General features: G+C 42.1%; 1 pseudogene; it reads right to left on the bottom strand.

The window, feature by feature from the left end:
* LOC147459351 (amino acid transporter AVT1G-like) overlaps positions 1-8,151 on the bottom strand; it is a 40,537-nt pseudogene extending 32,386 nt beyond the window's left edge.
* Between the last annotated feature and the right edge of the window lie 15,092 nt (positions 8,152-23,243).

The raw sequence follows: 23,243 nt of genomic DNA, 5'->3' as shown, positions 1-23,243 counted from the left end.
TTCATAACCGCATCATCACTTTGTAGGAAAACGACAAGCCAGTTGTCCTTAAAGTTCGGCTGACACAAACCAACCCAAATGATTTTAAGATTGAATTGTATTAAGATACTCTTTGAACTTTGTTTGACAATATTGTTTGAAATAGAAATGAACTGTTTTGAACATGTTTGGGTGTGTAACTGCTTTTGTATAGACCAAGGGCCTTTGAATACATGTTGTGGGCTCTCTCTCTCTCTCTCTCTCTCTCTCTCTCTCTCTCTCTCTCTCTCTCTCTCTCTCTCTCTCCACGATTCTACCACATGGAGAAGCAGAGTAGAGCCATAGAGTTGTACCTTGTTGAAGAAATATAAAGAAATACCGAAAGGGGCGCCATCGTATGGGGCCATTGCAATCTAGGAGTGGAACTCCGCCATCCGTGCCTCGTGTGGATTCTCTTTGTCTTTCTGTTCAGTTGTTTGAAGTGCGAACCGTCTATCTCAGTCTATTCTTTTCAGTTGGCACATGGTGCCCGTCATGTTACAAGCTTCTTCTCTCTCAATCAAGTCCAATAAAGCACCAGATCAACCTACGTTGAGCATCCAAGACATTCAAGACACCAAGGCTCCGATACACTATAGAAATCGGTAGCAAAGACGCGGACTGACCTCCAATCCGATGGACACCTCGACTCCAATCTCGCTCGACTCTAAAAAGATCCTCTGACACTAGAGAACATGTGCAATGCCACATACATATACAAGAAACTGTGGAGAAGATAGATCACTAAGGTAGAAAGAGACAAGACAATCTCTGAGAGAGAGAGAGAGAGAGAGAGAGAGAGATCTGGGAAAGGCACTCCATGCTCATAGAAAGCTGCATGTACAAGTGACCAAGGGTGGTCCGGCATAGATATGGCATGCCCTTGATGGATAGATCCCTTGTACACACATATGCTACTACTGATGCCATTTGTTCCTACACATGAGACCACTGACTCAGCCTCAAGATTAGCAACAAGCCCCAAGCACCCTAAGAGAACACAATGCACCTCCTCATGGGAGCTAGACTAATCGAGAAGAGAGACAAATGAATAAACCAAGGCCAGTTGCCCTCAATGTGTCGAAGTGAGGTAGTTTTCTCTTGTCGGTATTTTCCTAGCTTTAATCTTGAGTTTTGGCTCTTTACGAGCCATAGAGGCCATAGTCACAAGGGACACATTCCGGGATAAAGAGAGACAAAGAGAATCCACACGGGACACAGATGGCGGAGTGCAGGATGAACCACTGTGGTGGGGAGTTGTGCCACTACATACGACCTTGAAAAACTAAGAAACATGTGGGAGTGAGCTCATGATCTCAAAAAATGAAACTTGCGCTGCTCAGCTGCCCTTGAGGAACCCACTGCCGAATCCCAGCAGCTAAATGGAGTGTAGATAAATATCCGTCCAAATGTCTGCAAGGATGTCCACAGTAGAGGATGGTGCAACACTGAGGACGTGACAACAACGAGCTTGCCAAACGTTCCTAATGTAATGACAACTAGTATGCAAAACACCTTATCTTGGGATCGAGGAGCATCATGCTGCGCATCCCCTCTGGGTATCATACTCAAAGTTACCAATGAGATACCCTGACACCCTCAGCATAAAAACCAACTCTGTGGCAACAACCTCACAAAACCAATGAGTGCCAATACAATTCATTAACCACAAGACCGCTCCTCCCCACATAAGAAAGACAAACTGGACCCGACTCTCGAAAGTTGGGCTGGCTGCGGAGGGTAGGAGGAATAGCCGGCAGCTCTCGCGTAACAATAGCAATGGATAGGGGTGCTGGGATAGCACGGAGAGGAGAGAGAAGATTGGCGGGAGCTTCTAGAGAGAGAGAGAGAGAGAGATATCGCTGCCCTATTTGCTAATTTTGGAAGATTTTGGGGGCGCCCTCCCGTTGTCTTGCTTTATTTTAATAATGGGCTGCCCACTTATTAAGTGGGCAGTCAGCCACTTATTAAATAGGGTGAACCTGTTCAAAAACTCAATAAAAACTGAGAGAGCAGAAAATTGATGCTACACAATACTTCTCAGGCGTCCATTGATGCAACCTCGTGGACGGATGCAATGCAGACATAGATTTCCTCGCGGAAAATCATCTGCTTTCCCAGAAAGCACTTAAAATATCCTTCTTTTTTCAAGAAAAAGCTTCTAGTAACCCTCTTTATTCTTGTGTTTGCGTCTTTACGCATATTCCTTTATCCAGTTCGGATTTCCTCCTAGACCAATGGAATATTCCCTATCCGATGCTCCCGTCACCATCATGTGATGCATCGGGAATACCCATTCCCTAGTCTCTCCCACCGAACTTGCGAAACAACTCCTTCACGATGCTTAATGTCACCCATCATATGACACATCACAATTGTCTGTTCCTGATGGCTTTTATCAATTCCAGTAGATCTACAGTTCCTAACTTTAACAGTTCAAGTGTACACATTTAAATATCCTAATTTCATAAAATAGAAATTAATCAAAAAAATAAGAAAATAGTCCATTTAGCAATAGAGCATGTCCACATACATCCAATGGGCACTGCCACTTGCCAGGATCCCAATAGAGTTGAGATAAAGGACGACCCTCCCAAATCCAAAGACTCCAAGAGGCAGCATCCTTTGCGGTGAGATGAGGATCCACGAATCGCTTTCTCCCACAAGAACCCATGACTCTGATCGGTTGCCAAATAAGGCTAGAAAGAACAGGTCCTTTCTCATCGAAGTAAAAATGTATGTGTGTGTGTGTGCAGAGGAGCATTACTCTGTAGAAGAATGAACGAAAGGACCTGATAATTAACAAGAAGGGTTGTGCTAGACTCATCGAAGTAACCCACCAACCCTAATGCTGTGGAAGATAAGTATCTCCTCTTATGACCTGGTCCCACAAGTCTGGAACCAGAATATCTCAATAATCCTCGAGCGAATCCCTCTGTGAATATGATACCTTTCTGCAAAGATATTTGCTGGCAACAATCTATCACGACACCAAGTGCTCATTGAGCTCGCTGGACCTACATCCCAAATAGCCCAATCAATGTGCAATCGCTACCTGAGATGTGGAGGTCTCTCTCCAGAATCTAAGTCGAGAGGGAAGGTCACCAAATCCATACAAGAGGCTGCCGTGCAATCTCCTCTCTGGATCGGGCTGTACATCTGACCAAGCACTCTCTAAAGGAGCTCCAGATTTATAACAATGAGCACACGACAGGAGAGATTCTCTCAATGTAAAAGCGTAACTGTCAAACCATATCCATGTAGTCCATTTGTGCATGTCTCTAACACCATGGGTAGGAGTGATTGTAGCTAAGGTGGACTGAAGTGACCTCTTCAAGGTTTATTGCCTAGGAAAAAAGACCTAACAATGAGCTTGGCAAGAAGTGCACGCCTTTGTAACTCCGGATCAATGACACCCAAACCACCCTCTGCACGAGGGAGAATCACTGTGGACCATCGAGCCCAAGTGTCTCAAGTACCGTCTGATCCCCCAAAAAGGAAGTTCCAAATCAAGCGCCTCAACTGTGCCATAACACTCTTATGGAGCATCCAACATGATGCAATATACCAAGAAAAGGCCAACAGCACCTGATTGGCCACCAATGATGGACTAGACAAAGAAAGATGCTGCGAAGACCAGCTGCAAAGCTTCCTACACATCAACTACATAACAAGTGCAAACTGTTGTTCCATAGTCACATCTAGACCTACCTGAAACCCTGGATATCTACAAGACTGACCACGTCTCAACCAAGTAAAACCATCCACTATACCCCAGGTCAGCAAGAATGACAAAAGACTTGTGCCAATAGATGTGTGCACCACTGGCTAAACAATATACATCCAAAGAGTGACAAATCGAATCCAAAACATCCGGGGCATAGCGTAAAAACAATAGAGTGTCATCAGAATACTGTGGAGTTAGATTTTTTAATAAACCTAACCTACCAACTTATGGAGCACCGGCTGAGGGGCCTAAAATCTGAAAAGATCAAAAGCTTGATGTTTGGGCTGATTTTCGCAAATTATGCTGACATGCTTACGTGGCAAGCTATACAGATTTTTGCGAATTGTGTTGTTGGTCTTTGTAGCTTTTCGCGTGGACTTTTTGAGAGCAGATGCTTTTGGATGCAAGATCTTTTAGAGTTGATGCTTGTGGGCATCCCCTTTTGGCCATTTCTAGCGGGGACTCAACGGGGGACGCGGAGCAGGTGTCATGAGACGGGCACCACGTGCCAATGGAAAAGAACAAACTGAACAACTTTAAACACTTTAAATAACATTGAACCGAATGAGATGCACGACACACAAGACGGGGAGTGGCGGAGTTCCACCCCAAGAGAGCACTGGCCCCAAACCTTGGTGCCCAGTTCGGTAATTCTTTATATTGCTTGAACTCAGTACAATGCCAGTACTCCATCCTCTGCACTTCTATGAGGGAGCGTGCCAGAGAATAGCCCTTGGCTCATATTTAAAGGCCCTTGGCCATGAAAAGCTTCAAGTTCTAAAAACATCTGGTCTCAAGAGCTAGCGCAAAAAGCCTTCAGCGTGAATTGCAGAAATCTGTACAATTGCCACGTCAGCATGTCAATGCAAATTACGAGGGCGTCCGTATGGTTTGCCATGTCATCATCTAGTGCAAAATCCGGTATTGTTGCTACATCATTAGGTCTTTACGCAGGAAATTGAGAGTGTGTGTGCGATCTGCTTTATGTAACTATCTCTAGGTCCCTTGGGGGCCCCATCTGATGGGGTCCCATAAGTTGGTAGGACTTCTTAGGGTTTAGGCCCCTCGGCCAGGATCTGCAGGTTGGCTCTGTTCTTCAGTGGCTTGACACTTAGCACTTTGTGACATCCCCCCTTCTTGAAAGAAAGTAATCGTCCGCGATTACAACATATCTGCAAAACAACTCAAGTTAGCTCAAAAAAAAATTTGAGGGTCATTTCGAGGGTCATTTCGAGGGACAATCCGAGGGACAATCAGTTTTCTCATTCCAAATTGGAACTCTTTGTATCCTAGGTCGTTGGCTTCCCAGGAAAATCTCATCCAATAAGGAGTATGTTCTCATTCCAGATCGGTCTTGTTCCGACGTAGAAAAATTAGCCATCACACCCAAACTGCGTTGATCTGTAATGGGTGTCTTGATGCACTAAAATTACATACCCAGGAAATCTCACCCAATAAGGATAATCGCTGGTTGGCACATCACAATGCAATACAATTGCTCACATATGTATGTTACAAGACATAGAAACATAAAGCGGCCGATGAACACTCCCCCCGCAAATAATCATCCAGGTCCAGGCCATGAGATATAAAGGTCTTTTACAACCAAACCTTGGTGCCCCTTTTGGTATTTCTTTATATTGCTTGAACTCAGTACATCGCCGGTACTCCATCCTCTGCACCTCATGTGGAGCATGTCAAAGAATGAGCCCTTGGCTCATATTTAAAGGCCCTTGGCCTATGAAAAGCAGTTTACATGAAAATCTATAAACTCAAAAGCATTTGGTCTAAAAGCAGATGCCCAAAAGCTGCCAGCACAAAAGCAGAAATCCGTACAGCTCTGCCACGGTAGCAGTCAATGTAAAACGTGAAAATCCGTATAGGTCTGCCACGTCAGCATATCAACATAAAATCCGAAAATCCGTACAGCTCTGTCAACGCAAAATCCGGGACTCCATACTGCTGCCACATCATCAACTCGCCACGCAATTGAGTGTGTGTGTGTGGGCTTGCTTTACTTTAATGTCTTTGGGTCACTTGGGCCCCATCGAACGGGGTCCCATAAGTTGGCGGGCCTCTCGGTAAGACTTTGCAAGCTGGTAAAACTTCTTATGCTGCTTCTGCTTCTTCACTTAGGGTTTAGGCCCCTCAGCCGGGATCTGAAGGTTAGCTCCATTCTTCAATGACTTGACACGTCAGTAGTTTGTGACATCCCCCCTTCTTGAAAGAAAGTAATCGTACGCAATTACAACATATCTGCAAAACAACTCAAGTTAGCTCAAAAATTTCCGAGGGACAATCAGTTTTCTCATTCCAAATCGGAGCTCTTGATTTCTTGGGTCATTGGCTTCCCAGAAGAATCTCATCCAATAAGAAGTCTCATGCCAGATTGGAGCTCTTGATACCCTGGGTCGTTGGTTTCCCAAAAGAATCTAATCCAATAAGGAGTCTCATTCCAGATCGGAACTCTTGATATCTTGGGTCGTTGGCTTCTCAAAAGTATCTCATCCAATAAGGAATATTCAGTGGTAGGTATTGAAGAGGATATGGCCAGATTAAAAACTAATAGAAGGATTTTTTTTTGCACAAAAAGACGAGTGGTCTTTACCCCACTTGATCATTGGATGCCATTCCAAGACCTGTTTCAATGGTTGGATGATATCCAAGAACCATCCGTGTTCGCCTTCATGCTTAAAAATAATGACCATTGATATGTTTTGATGAGTTTGACTTTGACAGATTGAATCGAGAACTATTACTCTTCTATAAGAGGGACATACATGAAAATTCGATGATGGTGCATGGGCCATGGCCATTGTGTAGCCACACACGCACACATGCATGTTCATGATCATATAGCACCTATGTAGAAAGACTATATACAGACTAGATCATGTGGTAACCAATGTATTAAATTGTATCGACCGAGTGGATGATGTGGAAGTAATACAAAAATTGCTGACATGGCACCGGTGTGAAATAATGTTGACGTGGCAACATCTTTTTAATGAAAAATATAAGTGAAGAAAACTATTTTACCAAAAAATAAAGGGGATTAAATCACTAACGTACATAGGACAAGCACTCCAAAAGTTAACAAGCCATAATGCTGAAGGCCAAGCAACGAGTATAGGGCAACGGAAGATAAGGATGAGGATGAAAAAGCCATAGGTAGACACCAAGAATCTAGAGCCAATCTCCAAAGTGACGCATTGATAACACTGAACTCAAACAATAGTTCTCATCCGCAAAGGTATTCAGTCCACTTGCTAAAGATAGCTACTAAAGACTGCAAAATCGAGCACATAATCTCAACTATGAACTAGAAGAAACCTGGAAAAGAGAAGAGAGGCCCCTATCCTACCTACAAATAATCACAACCAAAAGTAACACACACACAAACAAAAATCCAAACACAAGGTCATAAAAAGTGCGCACACTCAAAGAAAAACACACACCCATACACAAAAGCGTAAAGATGAGCATCCCCTCACCTCTACACTCCCAACTCACTCATCCAACTCACGCCCACACGCACACGCGCACATACATCCATATACTCCCTCACCCACCACGCACACAAACAAACCATGTAAACACACACAAATACGCTTGTATAAACAACACATCGACCCAGGCATGCATACCCACACACACAACACACTTGGCCAAACATACAAGGGAGAAAAGCCTTGCATTCACCTCATAGATTAAGTAGACATGCCCTTTGATGAGTAGTGGAGTATCACCCGGGGGGAAAAGGAAACAAGTGGCTGTAAGAAGGGAGTGCCACGTGTGATGGGCTAACAGGGCTCTCTACAGTATATGGTTGATAGCAGAGCACTCGCTCGCGTGAAGTCTGGGAGACCTGTCACGACCCATCCATACTTGGGACGTTGTCTTGCAACCAATGACGCGAACCCTCTATGCCTAGGTTGTCAAGCATCATCTCTCTCTCTCTCTCTCTCTCTCTCTCTCTCTCTCTCTCTCTCTCTCTCTCTCTCTCTCTCTCTCTCTCTCTCTCTCTCTCTCTCTCTCTCTCTCTCTCTCTCTCTCTCTCTCTCTCGCGTACATATCTTGTGTATTGGGGTGTGTGTGTGTGTGCCGTCTCCCAGTGTGTCTTGTGTGTGTGTGTGTGTGTGTGTGTGTGTGTGTGTGTGTGTGTGTGTGTGTGTGTGTGTGTGTGTGTGTGTGTGTGTGTGTGTGTGTGTGTGTGAGAGAGAGAGAGAGAGAGAGAGAGAGATGCTTTGTCAGTAGCTCCGGGGCCATAGTTGGGGAGAAGAGTGATATTTTGCAATGCGCGGGATAGGGGTGCACTCCACATCCTCTTCATCGCTACTCTCTGCACCTGCAGAGGAAGAAGAATCTCAAAAGAGCTGGCTGGCATCGCAAGAGAGCAGCTCCATCTCCTCTACGTGGTTACTTGGTGAGCCAAAGGCTCTTTTTCTAGTATCTGAACGCAAAAGCGGCATTTAGATTTTTTTTTAAAAAAAAACAATGCTCCTTAACAAAGCTCTAAATAAAAATGAAAAGCTACCAAGTTAATAAAATAAAAAAAGCACGTTGCATTGCTCAATTGCGCTCAGAACCAGTTCGATATTCTCCACAAGTAGTTCACAGGTTCCCGAGAAGAAGAGCGGATCTTTGTCTCCAGGTTTTTCTCTATCTACTCTTTGAGAGAGAGAGAGAGAGAGAGAGAGAGAGAGAGAGAGAGAGAGAGAGAGAGAGCTAAGACGCGGACCCTACTGCCTTCACATCCTCTGAACTATACTCTGCACGATTTTTTCTTACCTTGGTTGCTCTCGGCATAGATTGAGATCAAGGCATTCCACATGACTATATTGCATGCAGTAAGCTTTTCATGCGAAGATAATGAAACAATCTACCTTTGCTAACAATCTCCAAGCCACACCCACCGCTAGCCTTCCTCCCTATCCCTCTTCCCCCAGCTATACTACCCTCTAGCCTTAGCTCCTCGACCTCTATCCTCACCTTCCAGGGCTCCACACTTGATGTACGTAGATACGTCAAGGAGGAAAGCATCATGCTGCAAATCCATCTGCTCTAATCTCGCACCCTGGAACAACCTGCAGAGTACACCATCGATAGCAACCATCACCCCTCTTTGCACTGCACCATCAGTTGAATGTCAATTGACGGCGTCAATTGCGAGTGGAGACGTATGACCTCGACAAACATAGGTATAGACAACGGCGAGGCTATTTACTTGGTGAGCCAAAGGTCATTTTCTTGATCTTTGAGCCCATGATCCAAGCTATTGCCCACAAATCGAATCACATGGCTAGAAGCCTCGCAAGAAAAACAACGCTGATTTTTACGTGTGCTTGCGTGGATCCTTCTCCCTCATTCTAAATGTCTGCACCACAGAGCTAGCCACCAAAGCACAAAAAGTGCTTGACGAGCTTCCAGCATGTCATCACTTGGAATGCCAAGCACTGCACCATCTAAGATGTTCGGGTTGCCCACACTTCGCTGTGTCTAGATGCCACCTTAGACCGCAAATGATTATTTTTTGTTTGAACTTGGTGGTGGCATGATTGTAGTTATCACTTAAGCAAATTTCCTGGTGGCAATGCTTTAGCCCAAGATGTTTTGTGCGAGGTGATAATCTGTAAAGATGTGCTCGTCTTGATGAATTTACCTGTTGTTCTAAGTCTAAGGTAGATTGAGAAGATGAAGTCAAAAATATTTTCTTAACAAAGGGCCCAACATTGGCAGGGCCAAGAAGCTCTGCACGTTTTCACCATATGCAAAGAGAGGGCAGTTGCAATCAGCAGTTCAATATTCTTCATATAAGTCTTTGGCCATTCTTAGAGAGAGAGAGAGAGAGAGAGAGAGAGAGAGAGAGAGAGAGAGACATGTGGCCACTCTTTGCGAGAGAGGGAGAGGACCGTTCTTGTCGATCAGCAGAGAGCGGGGACACAGGTGATGAAAGGGCACCAGGCCGGCTCAAAAATTACCATCGCCATGCTAACTCGCCTCTAATTATATAGTTCAAAATTTGGCTATGGCGACTGCATGTGGGGAGGAGAGCATATCGCGAGTCCTCATTTATTGCCTTGCCTCTCATGTGTGCCTCGCTCTCTCGACATTTTTCGATGTATGTGTGTGTGTCTCTATGTCTCTATGCTCATGTTTAGCTTCTTGAGGATAGACCCTATGTATGATAGCATGCTACTGCATGACCGACGAGTTGCATAAATAAGGAGAAGCCATGCTTGGTCTACAAGAAGAGGACACACTACAAATAGGAAAATGGCTAAAGTATATGGTAGGAGAAAGAGTTGACGACTGAGCAGAGAGATATAGTGCAATTTTTACAAGGGAAAATCTATAAAAAAAAACCCATAACTCTTTATGTAGCGAACCTTTGTCATAGAATATAAAATTAGATCTACTTATCTTTAAGCTTAATCAATGTACCACATCTCTTGTATTTGTCATAATACATGTTTTGTGTCTGGCATGGAGGACATATTTTCACAACACTGGACGTTTCAATTGCACAAGCGCGACTCCGGCTCTACAGCACCACAAGGTCCGTTATTTGTATCCAGCACCCCATGACTATGCATTTGCTTGGCGCAACACATAAACACTACAGGGCAAGGCACGGCTTCCGTTTTTTATAATTTTTGGAGAGACCACAGTGCTAGCTCTCCACCATACTGTTGTATGGCACCTCTGCATGACGTGCACTGTTTACTTTGCAGTTTTAGTCTATGATGTTTCATTGCAAGACGATATATATGTTTAACTATCACATTGCTTTTTTGTAGCTTGACTCAAAAATTGTCCTCTATCTTACACAATTGGATGACATACGTACACGATTATCAGGTTGGTAGTGTAGTTCAATATTTATAGTCTATTTAAGCTTTCTGTATTTTTGAGTTTTTCAAAGCTTCCTTAAATTTAGTTTAGCCACATGTTTTCCTCGTCAGTGCATGGGTGAAAGCATGGTTTGGTGGTACAAAAAAAGGACCTATTTTACTTCTACCAATGAAAAAGTGGGGACTGGTAAATTTTTTATAATTTAGGTCAAAACTTTTCGGACCTTGTGTTTTTAGATTCTCCTTTTGAAGATCTATCCATTGATATAAAGTATGATAGGTAGTTTTTCATGTGACATGTAGAAATTGGAGCTTGAAGATTTGTCAAAGGTGCTGTCAAGGACAGTCCTTTTTGTACCACCAAAGCATGCTTTTAGCCGCATGCTCAATTTTGATCATTGTATCTATATAGCAAATAGACAGGCATTTCTTTTCTCACAATTTGGCAATTCAACCTATATATTGAAATAAAGGAACATTAACTACGCTTGATTGAGAATAAGATGGGTGTCTTAAAGATGGCTCCACGGTTTAGAGACTAAATGTTCGATATTACTAGGTTGAAATGTGCAACTTGTAAACAACTACCAAAGTAGGTTAAGTTGCAACCCTTTAGCTCAATTCAATTGCCCTTTTTAGTAGCCCTTTTGTCATATATGGAGCACTATGGGACACAACTTGCTTCTTTCCAATGCCAAACAAGTCCCAAGCTAAGCTATTATTGGTGCCTGTAAATTGGTTCTACTCATTTTTTTGTGTCACCACAACAAACCCAAGACGACAACAATCACAATCAACTAACCAAGTAACCAGCTGCACTCCAATATCTAAAACTATTAGATTATGTATGGCAAAGGCCCACCAAGCAAGACTAGTTACTTCAGTAGCGTAGGAGCCAAAATCTCAATCCTGCGCTTTCATTAACCCACGCGGCTGCGATAAAGGGCTCTAAAAAAAATCACGCCATCAAAAGCTACCAACTGCCGAGTCAATAAAACAAGGTCGTCTATAGTAGACGAGGGCACTGCCTCCAATTAAAAATTGGAATTGGTGGTTAAAAATGTTATTAAACTTGAGGCGCGAGAAATCATATAGATGTAATCTACGCTTGATAGCAGACAATAACAAAGAATGTAAGTTGTAGTTTGGAGAAACACTAAACTTTAACCAGTCAAGGTGATTGGATTAGAGAATGCTCGCAATTCTGAATTATAAGTAAGTATGTAATTTTTTTAATGATTTTCCCAAAAAACAAGCAGTAATGAACCACATAAAATTTGGTATAGAAAAACAATAAATTGTGACCATAAAAAATAACTGAATATGATGTAGTGCGTATTGTTGTAGGCTTGAAATTCTAGTATGTATTAGGGTCTTGTTCTCAAGAACTTTGTATCACTGTGTATTTTTTTTTAATAATCTTTTATTAACATTCGACTACAACTTATTTCCTAGAAATTTGTGTTTGTATGTTTGGAACAGTAAGAGGATTTGTTTTTTATTGCTATAATTTTATTTATTCAAATAAGGAAATGAGAGGGCAACGAATTGATTCTTTAAATTCTGACATCATACAGACAAGAGACAAAAGCACAATTCCTTAATTCCTAAAATAAGCTATTAAATGAAATGGGACCCCAAGCAATGTCAAAACATAGTCAAAGATACGGCGTACAAACTTATGGCTAAAATAACAGTCTTTTATATATGTGTATGTAAACCCATCTATGTCTGTGCGTGTCTATTTAAATGTTGTACATAGTGTATTGGATAGAGTACATGAATGATTGTACCCTCTATAAGGGCTAGCCGTGGTTGAAAGTTTGCGTCAAAGATAGTCGCACACTCATAATATTTGACATAGTCACAGTTTATAACAGACTTCAAATATTCTTCCCCCATGTAAAACCAGCCTAGGAATTCCAAAGGATATTATGTAGGTTGTAAAACTACCTGATATGAAACACACAGAATCACAACGGTAATTTACAACTCAAATAGAAGTAGAAGTTTTTCCCGCTTTGGTACTTTTGAGCACTGATCCAATGATCGCCAAAACCTCTTCACATGTAGCAATACTAAGTCTGTCTTTTCACCTACAAAAGCCCACCCCCACCCTTACAACCATCCACGATAGTGAAATTCATGGTATAAGCCATTTGAAAGGAGCAAATAACAAACAAAGGACAATAGTTTAAGCGACGAGGTGTAGGCTCAAGGTTGAATCTTTGGCATTGTTTGTATTTGACCCAAAACCGATTTATCTAGCCACAATTAGGTTGAATGTAGCTCTCCAGAGAGCCTAGTCAAAGTCTGAGAGCATGTTATGACTATTATGAGCTATTGACTTTGATGGACAATTCTAATTAAGAGGCAATAGCGGTCCCTACTCGCAATGCACAATATCAATGATTTATCTGCTATGAAAGAATTCCACACTGTTTGAAAACATAAGCAAAAAGCTATTGAGCTCTTAATTGTATAAACTGCAGAAAAGCTTCGAAGCAAGCAACGTTGCTAAGCTATGTTAGTCATCTCTTTGAGTAAAGTGCACTACTTGCAGCACGCTATGAGAATGCATGCCATATCAGGATCTGTGTGTAATATACCACACTACACATTTTTTTAAATCGAAAAGAGCCATTTGCACATAACATGAGGGAATATAGTACGCCAAGAAGGGAAGATCTGCCTCTTTTGAGGGCATTGAAATGACTTCTCCTTGGCAATGGCTCCTTTTGCATTAGCATCGCTTGTGTATGTTCTGAGGTTTTTACGGTAGTAGACATCTGTTAATAGAGCGGGTGGGGAGGAAAGTGAAACCAGCCTAGGAATTCCAAAGGATATTATGTAGGTTGTAAAACTACCTGATATGAAACACACAGAATCACAACGGTAATTTACAACTCAAATAGAAGTAGAAGTTTTTCCCGCTTTGGTACTTTTGAGTACTGACCCAATGATCGCCAAAACCTCCTCACATGTAGAAATACTAAGCCTGTCTTTTCACCTACAAAAGCCCACCCCCACCCTTACAACCATCCACGATAGTGAAATTCATGGTATAAGCCATTTGAAAGGATCAAATAACAAACAAAGGACAGTAGCTTAAGCCACGAGGTGTAGGCTCAAGATTGAATCTTTGGCATTGTTTGTATTTGACCCAAAACCGATTTATCTAGCCACAATTAGGTTGAATGTATTTGACCCTTGTGTATGTTCCGAGATTTTTACATTAGTAGACATCTGTTAATAGAGCAGGTGGGGAGGAAAGTGAGGGTTATGTTGATATTTGTGTATGAGAGAGGCAGATTAAATTGCCACAGTCAAGAGCAACAAGTTGTTGACCAGCAATTTCAATTCTTAATTGGAGGCAGTGCCCTCGTCTACTGTAGACGACATTGTTTAAATTTGAAGTCGCCTAATTATTAGAAAAGGATAAGAGAACACAAGGTGCCAAGGATCATGTGCCGGCACCAAGGGAGGTCATCAAAGATGGCATAAGCGAACATGACAGTAGTGCCAATTCAAAGCTGTCCAAGGTTAAGAAGAAGCTAGAAGAAGAGACGAAGAAGATAATTTTAACGTCGTAGGAAACTATCCCAAGAGACTTAAAGATCTATCCGCAAACGAGGGGAGTTGAACTCAAGACCTAAGTATTGGGTTGAGTCCAAGTTAGTCTAACCGAAAGTTCTTGAAAGCAGCTAAATCACAGCCTGTCATAGCAGAGAAAAAAGAAGATCTCTCGAGTATCTTAGTAGAAAAGATACCAGAGTGGGATGAGATACTTGATAAAGAGAAAACCTTTTTCAGGAAAAGGAACTTCTCTAAGATAGTCAAAGGAGAAGAGGTAGTGGATTTGAACCTTGGCACCACCGAGATTCTATACCAAAGATATGACTAGCTTAGCTTAGCAACGTTGCTTGCTTCGAAGCTTTTCTACAGTTTATACAATTAAAAGCTCAATAGCTTGTTGCTTATGTTTTCAAACAGTGTGGAATTCTTTCATAGCAGATAAATCATTGATATTGTGCATTGCGAGTAGGGACCGCTATTGCCTCTTAATTAGAATTGTCCATCAAAGTCAATAGCTCATAATAGTCATAACATGCTCTCAGACTTTGACTAGGCTCTCTGGAGAGCTACATTCAACCTAATTGTGGCTAGATAAATCAGTTTTGGGTCAAATACAAACAATGCCAAAGATTCAATCTTGAGCCTACACCTCGTGGCTTAAGCTACTATCCTTTGCTTATTATTTGCAGGGTGGGGTGGGCTTTTGTAGGTGAAAAGACAGACTTAGTATTTCGACATGTGAGGAGGTTTTGGCGATCATTGGGTCAGTACTCAAAAGTACCAAAGCGGGAAAAACTTCTACTTCGATTTGAGTTGTAAATTACCGTTGTGATTCTGTGTGTTTCATATCAGGTAGTTTTACAACCTACATAATATCCTTTGGAATTCCTAGGCTGGTTTCACTTTCCTCCCCACCCACTCTATTAACAGATGTCTACTACCGTAAAAACCTCAGAACATACACAAGCGATGCTAATGCAAAAGGAGCCATTGCCAAGGAGAAGTCATTTCAATGCCCTCAAAAGAGGCAGATCTTCCCTTCTTGGCGTACTATATTCCCTCATGTTATGTGCAAATGGCTCTTTTCGATTTAAAAAAATGTGTAGTGTGGTATATTACACACAGATCCTGATATGGCATGCATTCTCATAGCGTGCTGCAAGTAGTGCACTTTACTCAAAGAGATGACTAACATAGCTTAGCAACGTTGCTTGCTTCGAAGCTTTTCTGCAGTTTATACAATTAAGAGCTCAATAGCTTTTTGCTTATGTTTTCAAACAGTGTGGAATTCTTTCATAGCAGATAAATCATTGATATTGTGCATTGCGAGTAGGGACCGCTATTGCCTCTTAATTAGAATTGTCCATCAAAGTCAATAGCTCATAATAGTTATAACATGCTCTCAGACTTTGACTAGGCTCTCTGGAGAGCTACATTCAACCTAATTGTGGCTAGATAAATCGGTTTTGGGTCAAATACAAACAATGCCAAAGATTCAACCTTGAGCCTACACCTCGCCGCTTAAACTATTGTCCTTTGTTTGTTATTTGCTCCTTTCAAATGGCTTATACCATGAATTTCACTATCGTGGATGGTTGTAAGGGTGGGGGTGGGCTTTTGTAGGTGAAAAGACAGACTTAGTATTGCTACATGTGAAGAGGTTTTGGCGATCATTGGATCAGTGCTCAAAAGTACCAAAGCGGGAAAAACTTCTACTTCTATTTGAGTTGTAAATTACCGTTGTGATTCTGTGTGCTTCATATCAGGTAGTTTTACAACCTACATAATATCCTTTGGAATTCCTAGGCTGGTTTTACATGGGGGAAAAATATTTGAAGTCTGTTATAAACTGTGACTATGTCAAATATTATGAGTGTGCGACTATCTTTGACGCAAACTTTCAACCACGGCTAGCCCTTATAGAGGGTACAATCATTCATGTACTCTATCCAATACACTATGTACAACATTTAGATAGACACGCACAGACATAGATGGGTTTACATACACATATATAAAAGACTGTTATTTTAGCCATAAGTTTTATGCCGTATCTTTGACTATGTTTTGACATTGCTTGGGGTCCCATTTCATTTAATAGCTTATTTTAGGAATTAAGGAATTGTGCTTTTGTCTCTTGTCTGTATGATGTCAGAATTTAAAGAATCAATTCGTTGCCCTCTCATTTCCTTATTTGAATAAATAAAATTATAGCAAGAAAAAACAAATCCTCTTACTGTTCCAAACATACAAACACAAATTTCGAGGAAATAAGTTGTAGTCGAATGTTAATAAAAGATTATTAAAAAAAAATACACAGTGATACAAAGTTCTTGAGAACAAGACCCTAATACATACCAGAATTTCAAGCCTACAACAATACGCACTACATCATATTCAGTTATTTTTCATGGTCACAATTTATTGTTTTTCTATACCAAATTTTATGTGGTTCATTACTGCTTGTTTTTTGGGAAAATCATAAAAAATATTACATACTTACTTATAATTCAGAACTGCGAGCATTCTCTAATCCAATCACCTTGACTGGTTAAAGTTTAGTGTTTCTCCAAACTACAACTTACATTCTTTGTTATTGTCTGCTGTCAAGCATAGATTACATCTATATGATTTCTCGCGCCTCAAGGTTAATAACATTTTTAACCACCAATTCCAATTTTTAATTGGAGGCAGTGCCCTCATCTACTATAGACGACCTTGTTTTATTGACTTGGCAGTTGGTAGCTTTTGATGGAATGATTTTTTTTAGAGCTTTTTATCGCAGCAGCATGGGTTAATGAAAGCGCAGGATTGAGATTTTGGCTCCTACGCTAACAAAGTAACTAGTCTTGCTTGGTGGGCCTTTGCCATACATAATCTAATAGTTTTAGATATTGGAGTGCAGCTGGTTACTTGGTTAGTTGGTTGTGATTGCTGTCGTCTTGGGTTTGTTGTGGTGACACAAAAAAATGAGTAGAACCAATTTACAGGCACCAATAATAGCTTAGCTTGGGACTTGTTTGGCATTGGAAAGAAGCAAGTTGTGTCCCATAGTACTCCATATATGACAAAAGGGATACTAAAAAGGGCAATTGAATCGAGCTAAAGGGTTGCAACTTAACCCACTTTGGCAGTTGTTTACAGGTTGCACATTTCAACCTAGTAATATCGACCATTTAGTCTCTAAACCGTGGAGCCATCTTTAAGACACCCATCTTATTCTCAATCAAGTGTAGTTAATGTTCCTTTATTTCAATATATAGGTTGAATTGCCAAATTGTGAGAAAAGAAATGCCTGCCTATTTGTTATATAGATACAATGATCAAAATTGAGCATGCACTGATGAGGAAAACATGTGGCTAAACTAAATTTAAGGAAGCTTTGAAAAACTCAAAAATATAGAAAGCATAAATAGACTATAAATATTGAACTACACTACCGACCTGATAATCGTGTACGAATGTCATCCAATTGTGTAAGATGGAGGACGATTTTTTAGTCAAGCTACAAAAAAGCAATGTGAATAGTTAAACATATATATCGTCTTGCAGTGAAACATCATAGACTGAAACTGCAAAGTAAACAGTGCACGTCATGCAGAGGTGCCATACAACAGTATGGCCTTGGCCATTTCCTTAGCCACGCCACCAACTTATGACAATGTAGTACACTTGTAGCTGTAGTATAATTGCGACTCTTGAGAGGTTTCCAGGACATATTTGATACAGGTTTTATGCTGAAATCGATGTGTTCAGGTCTTATATCTCTTAACAAAAGAGAGGGGACACCACTTGTTTGAGACAATGGCGACCATCACATTCCTCTCTTCGGTTTATAAGATATTGGCTAAATTTATTAGTACTAAACTGCATCCTTTTTTGCTGTGTCCTTTTCTGTTGGACCTTATACACAGTTCTCAGATAGGTTTTGTTCAAGATCAGTGTCTGGACAATTTTTTTTGCTTTCATCAGGCAGTCAAGTGGGCTCGCTCGTCACATACATAGTTGGCTATCCTCCTTGAATTTGAGAAGGCCTATGACAGAGTTGATTGGAGTTTTCTTGAGGGATCCCTACTTTGGATAGGTTTTCCAGATGCTTGGATCAGAGGAGTCTCAACTCTATATAGATCAGCTTATAGTGCAGTGACCATTGGAGGGTTTGCTGGCTCTCTCAGGCAGGGTTGCCTACTGGCAAGTTACTTGTATTTATTTGTGGCAGAGACACTGTCAGATTTCAGCAGAGCACAATAGCCAGGTATTAAATGTTTGCTCATGTCCCTTAAGGATGAGATAGATTTGGTAGATCAAGAGTATTCTGATGACACTCTCCTGTTTTTACGCTATGCCCTGGATGTTTTGGATGCGATTTGGCACTCTTTGGATGTATATTGTTTAGCCAATGGTGCACACATCTATTGGCACAAGTCTTTTGGCATTCTTGCTGACCTGGGGCATAGTGGATGGTTTTACTTGGTTGAGACATGGTCAGTCTTGTAGATAGCCAGGGTTTCAGGTAGGTCTAGATGTGACTATGGAACAACAGTTTGCACTTGTTATGTAGTTGACGCTGTGAGCAAGATGAAAACACACACAGCGCCTCTATAACGACCCGACACACACTCTTGGAATGATACATACACACAGACAACCCACCTGGCCGAGACAGGGAACACACCGATGGAGCGAGAGGAGAGAGACTATCCACTTTCCCACTCCACACAGAGACACACACACACACACACACACACACAAAAAACTCAGCTCAAAAGAGGAGAAATTCTGATAATTAGATACAAATGAGCTTGGGCCAACACCAATGGGGCAAATAGCTCACACAATATGGGTAAAATAAGCCAGATACAATCACAAACTAGAGCAGAAACTTCGCTCATAGGAGAAACTTACACAGAAAAACAGCAGGAAAAGAGTGAGGAATTTGGCAAAATGGACAGCGCCATCGCGTCCGGAACGGCCCAAAACCCCAGTCTACAATGTCAAAGTGCTCAAATCCGACCTCGGATGAGCAGTTTACGGCCAAAACAGGCTCCAAAATGAGCAAAAACACACCGCGGCTGTTCCTCCTCTCTTCTCCACGTTTTTTCTGGTCTTCTCTCAGTTTTTTCAGTTCCCACACTTAGCTCTATTAGTTGGGCACCCGTGGCCATTTAGATGACCTCAAACGGACCCCGAACAGGCCAAAAACTGACCTCGCAGTGCATAGTTGTCACCTTTTTGCATCATCCGCACACCTAGCACTCAGTTTTTCAAATAATGCATCCCGCAACCACGTGAAGTGGCCCCAAAAAGTGTTCCTAATGATGACCTTTCAGCATAACTCTCACAAGAAAACACCCACGTTGTGTCCGTCCTCATCCGCGTGCAAATATTGACCCCGTTCGCCCTCCTGACGCCACTAGATGCCATCTGACGCACCTGCTGACCTCATGTCGTCGGCCCGCGGATAGCTTCCTCGAGAAGTTTTACGCGCTACCAACTCCTCCTTATTGTAGAAAAAACACACTAGTACTGATAATAGTGAAAATCGTTGCACTATGTACACCCTGTCCTACCTGTACACACGTGGGCCCCACGTAACCACCTGGCTATGGAAATTGGGTAATCCTTTATTCGATGCACCATGCATGTGTATGTACATATGCGCAATCCCTTGCTCAAAAAAACTCCTGACAACGCGTAGGAAGCTTTGCAACTGGTCCTCGCAGCATCTTTCTTTGGCTAGTCCATCATTCGTGGCCAATCAGGTGCTATTGGCCTTTGCCAATATCTTTGCAGAAAGGTATCATATTCACAGAGGAATTCGCCCCAAGATTATTGAGATAGTCTGCCATTCCAGACTTGTGGGACCAGGTCATAAGAGGAGATACTTCTCTTCCACAGCATTAGGGCTGGTGGGGTTACTTCGATGAGTCTAGCACAACCCTTCTTGTTAATTATCAGGTCCTTTCGTTCATTATTTCTAGAGAGTAACTCTCCTCTGCACACACACACACATACATTTTTACTTCAAAAAGGACCTGTTCTTTCCTAGCCTTACTTGGCAACCAATCGGAGTCATGGGTTCTTCTGGGAGAAAGCGATTCGTGGATCCTCATCTCATCGCAAAGGATGCTACCTCTTAGAGGCTTTGGATTTGGGAGGGTCGTCCTTTATCTCAACGTTATTGGGATCCTGGCAAGTGGCAGTGCCCATTGGATGTATGTGGACATGCTCTATTGCTAAATGGACTATTTTCTTATTTTTCTGATTAATTTCTATTTTATGAAATCGGGATATTTAAATGTGTACACTAGAACTGTTAAAGTTAGGAACTGTAGATCTACTGGAACTGATAAAATCCATCAGGAATGGACAACTGTGATGTGTCATATGATGGGTGACATTAAGCATCATGAAGGAGTTGTTCCGCAAGTTCGGTGGGAGAGACTGGGGAATGGGTATTCCCGATGCGTCACATGATGGTGACGGGAGCATCAGATAGGGAATATTCCATTGGTCTAGGAGAAAATCCGAACTGGATAAAGGAATACGCGTAAAGACGCAAACACAAGAATAAAGAGGGTTACTAGAAGCTTTTTCTTGAAAAAAGCAGGATATTTTTAAGTGCTTTCTGGGAAAGCAGATGCTTTCCCGCAAGGAAATCTATGTCTACATTGCATCTGTGCACGAGGTTGCATCCAGGGACGCCTGGAAAGTGTTGTGTAGCATCGATTTTCTACCACACTGAGTTTTTATTGAGTTTTTGAACAGGTTCACCCTATTTAATAAGTGGTTGACTGCCCACTTAATAAGTGGGCAGTGGGCAGCCCATTATTAAAACAAAGCAGGACAACAGGAGGGCACCCCCAAAATCTTCCAAAATCAGCAAATAGGGAAGCGATCTCTCTCTCTCTCTCTCTCTCTCTCTCTCTCTCTCTCTCTCTCTCTCTCTCTCTCTCTCTCTCTCTCTCTCTCTCTCTCTCTCTCTCTCTCTCTCTCTCTCTCTCTCTCTCTCTCTCTCTCTCTCTCTCTCTCTCTCTCTCTCGCGTTCAACTCCTCGTCGGCTAGATCTTTAAGGTCTCTTGGGATAGTTTCCTACGACGTTAAAACTCTCTTCTTCTTCTTCTTCTTCTTCTTCTTCTCTCTCTCTCTCTCTCTCTCTCTCTCTCTCTCTCTCTCTCTCGAAGCTGCCGCTAATCTTCTCTCTCCTCTCCGTGCTATCCCAACACCCCTATCCATTGCTATTGTTACGGCAGAGCTGCCGGCTTTCCCTCCTGCCCTCTGGAGCCAGCCCACCGTTCGAGAGTTGGGTCCAGTTTGGCTTTCTTATGTGGGGAGGAGCACTCTTGTGGTTAATGCTTTGTGTTGGCACTCATTAGTTTTCTGAGGTTGTTGCCACAGATTTGGTTTTTATGCTGACAGTGTCAGGGTATCTCATTGGTACCTTGAGTATGATACCCAGAGGGGATGCGCAACATGATGCTCCTCTATCCCAAGATAAGGTGTTTTGCATACTAGTTGTCATTACATTAGGAACTTTGGCGAGCTCGTTGGTGTTGCACCATCCTCTACTGTGGACATCCTTGCAGACATTTGGACGGATATTTATTTACACTCCATTTAGCCGCTGGGATTCGACAGTGGGTTCCTCAAGGGCAGCTGAGGAGTGCAAGTTTCGTTTTTTGAGATGATGAGCTCACTTCCACATGTTTCTTAGTTTTTCAAGGTCGTATGTAGTGGCACAACTCCCCACCATAGTGGTTCATCCTGCACTCTACCATCCATGTCTCGTGTGGATTCTCTTTGTCTCTCTTTGTCCCGGAATGCATCCCTTGTGACTATGGCCTATATGGTTCGTGAAGAGCCAAAACTCAAGATTAAAGCTAGGAAAATCCCGACAAGAGAAAACTACCTCACTTTGACATATTGAGGGAAACTGGCCTTGGTTTATTCATCTGTCTCTCTTCTCGATTAGTCTAGCTCCCATGAGGAGGTGCATTGTGTTCTCTTAGGGTGCTTGGGGCTTGTTGCTAATCTTGAGACTGAGTCAGTGGTCTCATGTGTAGGAACAAATGGCATCAGTAGTAGCAGATGTGTGTACAAGGGATCTATCCATCAAGGGCATGTCATATCTATTCCGGACCACCCTTGGTCACTTGTACATGCAGCTTTCTATGAGCATGGAGTGCCTTTCCCAGATCTCTCTCTCTCTTAGAGATTGTCTTGTCTCTTTCTACCTCAGTGATCTATCTTCTCCACAGTTGCTTGTATAGGTATGTGGCATTGCACATGTTCTCTTGTGTCAGAGGATCTTTTTAGAGTCGAGCGAGATTGGAGTCGAGGTGTCCATCAGATTGGAGGTCAGTCCGCGTCCTCATTGCATCTTTTGCTACCTATTTCTATAGTGTATCAGAGCCTTGGTGTCTTGAATGTCTTGGATGCTCAATGTAGGTTGATCCGGTGCTTTATTGGACTTGATTGAGAGAGAAGAAGCTTGTAACACGACGGGCACCACGTGCCAACTGAAAAGAATAGACTGAGACAGACGGTTAGCACTTCAAACAACTGAATAGAAAGACAAAGATAATCCACACGAGACACGGATGGCGGAGTTCCACTCCCAGATTGCAATGGCCCCATACGATGGCGCCCCTTTCAGTATTTCTTTATATTTCTTTAACAAGGTACAACTCTATGGCTCTACTCTTCTTCTTCATGTGGTAGAATCCAAGAGAGAGAGAGCCCACAACATGTATTTAAAGGCCCTTGTTCTATACAATAGCACTTACACACCCAAACAAGTTCAAAACAGTTCATTTGTATTTCAAACAATATTGTCAAACAAAGTCAAAGAGTATCTTAATCCAATTCAATCTTAAAATCATTTGGGTTGGTTTGTGTTAGCCGAACTTTAAGGACGACTGGCTTGTCGTTTTGATACAAAGTGATGGTGCGGTTATGAATCTGGATGGTCGCATTGTTCTTGTCATTCCAAGGCATGCCCAAAAGAGCATCACAATTTCCCAACTTCATGATGTGAAAATCTCCACGAGTTGATTGTACTCAAAATA

This window comes from Adiantum capillus-veneris, chromosome 4, assembly GCF_014529385.1.
Source record: "Adiantum capillus-veneris isolate H3 chromosome 4, ASM1452938v2, whole genome shotgun sequence".
Lineage (NCBI taxonomy): Eukaryota > Viridiplantae > Streptophyta > Polypodiopsida > Polypodiales > Pteridaceae > Adiantum > Adiantum capillus-veneris.
The sequence above is the reverse complement of the archived record's forward strand: the minus strand, read 5'-3'. Positions and strand labels throughout refer to the sequence as shown.